A 2,500-nucleotide genomic window follows, 5' to 3' on the forward strand; every position below is an offset into this window, starting at 1 on the left:
ATAAATTAAATCAAGAAGAGGATTGCAATAATATCTCTACTTTACCAAAATAAAGAAAATAAATTGCCTTCTTTTAGTGTAAAATAAATGAAACGTAAAATCTATCAAAATTGCTCCTAATAATGCTGAGATAATCTGTGCAAGCCACACTTAAATAATTCTTGCAGGTTAGAATTCAGTCGTCTTTGCAGATTATCACAAGTCTCATTTTTGCGGGCAAACTTTGTATATTCATTCAGGTGAACAGCAAGTAGATTCCAAAGGTGTAAGATTTCATCATTTCCACAGGAGATCATTTGTTATCGAAGGTATCAAGTGATTCCCCAGACAGAAGTGCCAATTTCTACAAGGAAGTTGTATAATTTCCATAAGTGGCAATTGCATTACTGCGGTCCAATATTAATGCGTTTTCTATTGTATTGATAGACTAGTTTATATTTGTAGCTGGATGATCAGAAATCCACTATTCATAAATTGTATTTAAAATTATATAGTTCATTATTATTATCATTTATTATTTATCATTTATTTATTTATTTATTTACTATTTTATTAATTATTATTATTATTATTATTATTATTATTATTATTATTATTATTAATTTCCTTTCCCGCTGACTAACGTGGCACCAGAAGGTGTTACCCTTCCGCTTCTCAGGTAGCAATTAAGGATGCCTATTGCTCTGCCTCATATCTGTGTTTTCCACCTGAGTTGACTATCTTCCCAGTGCCTAACACACTTTTGGGGCCTACAGACGCTCCGTAGATTTCGAGGGAACGCCCACATCACTCCGAATTGATTTTACGTATCATTAATTTTCCATTTTTCAGTTTTAACTTATATTGGTCTTTGCCAAATTAAAAACTGGTGGAAATTGAATTACTGGATGTAAGTTTCTTTTTTTCCTTTTAAATTGAATTCCGAATTGACAGTATCATTAATTTGATATTGGTCCTTACCAAATTAAAAACTGATGGAAATTGAATTACTGGATGTAAGTTTCTTTTATTTAGTTTATTTGTATTCAATTGTAATAATTCCGTACTGTCCTGTTTCCGAATTGACAGTATCAGTAGTTTCCAGTTTTTCAGTATTAATTATTTTTGGTCCTTGCCAAATTAGAAACTGGTGGAAGTTGAATTACTGGTTGTAAGTTTCGTTTTTTTTCTTTTAACTTGAATTCCGAATTGACAGTATCATTAATTTCCCAATTTTCAATATTATTTTTTTCCTTGCCAAATTAATAACTGTTGGAGGTTTAATTTCTGTATAAAGGTTTCCTCTGTTTCCCTTTAAATTAAATGGCCACTGCATTTAGTTTATTTGTATTCAGTTATCATCATTTCGTACTCTCCTCTTTCCGAACTATTATTATCAATTGTCCATTTTGCAGTATTATACCTCTTTTTTGGTCGTGCCAAATTAATAACTGATGAAGGCTTAATCACAAGATGTATTTCTTTGATTTCCTTTAAAAGTTACTGAGCATAGCCGATGAATACGGTTCATATCTATTCAGAGCGTAATCATTTCGTGCTCTCCTCTCCTTACCATGTCCTTCCGACGTCAACATCCCATTTCGTCCGCGACACGTTCGTTAACTCCGTTTTTTATCTCTAGCCCTGAAATGTATACGTACTTTTCTTTCCCTTTCATGACGACGACCCGGTCGTTCACGACGCCTCCCGTCTTTTCTAATCGTTCCCCATTCAGCCTTTGTCTTCCAGCTTGGCCCATTCACTCACTCGCAGCGGCGCATTCCTCTGCGTCTCTCGGAAACGCTCATTCAAGCCGTCTTTTTACATCCTTCAGGACTATACAGGTACTACATCCTTCTCTTGAACCCCTCCCTCCTCCTACTTCACTTCGTCCTCCATCTGCCCCGTCTGCCGTTTCTCCCTCTCCTCCCCTCCCCCTCATTCTCCTCTAAATGGGGTTGGAATCCCCCGAAGATGCTTGAGCGTCTCCTCGATTCTGCCCCCTCCTCCTCCATCCCTCCACCTTCTTTACCCTCCCTCCCTCTTCTCTCCTCCTCCTACTCTTTCTACTCCTCCTCTCCCTCCTCCTCTAAACGGGGTTGGAGTCCCCCGAAAATACTTGAGCACCTCCTCAATTCTCTTCCCTTCCCCATCCCTCCACTCCCTTTACCCTCCCTCCCACTTCCCTCCTCCCCCTACTCTTCCTCCTCCTCCTCATCCTCCTACTCCTTCTCCCCCTCTCCCTCCTCCTCTAAACGGGGTTGGAGTCCCCGAAAATACTTGAGCACCTCCTCAATTTTTCTCTTTCCCTTCCCCTATCCCATTTCCTCCACTTCCCTTTACCTCCCTCACCACTTCCCTCCTCCTCCCCCTACTCATTCCTAACCTCCTCCTCATCCTCCCTACTCCCCTAACCCTCTCCCCCACCTACCTCCTCTAAACGGGGTTGGAGTCCCCGAAAATACTTCATCAGTATCACCAGATTAGACGTGACCAATCCCCAAAGCCCTTGTGTCACAGA

The sequence above is a fragment of the Macrobrachium nipponense genome, chromosome 27 (genome assembly GCF_015104395.2).
Source record: "Macrobrachium nipponense isolate FS-2020 chromosome 27, ASM1510439v2, whole genome shotgun sequence".
In the NCBI taxonomy this organism is placed as follows: domain Eukaryota; kingdom Metazoa; phylum Arthropoda; class Malacostraca; order Decapoda; family Palaemonidae; genus Macrobrachium; species Macrobrachium nipponense.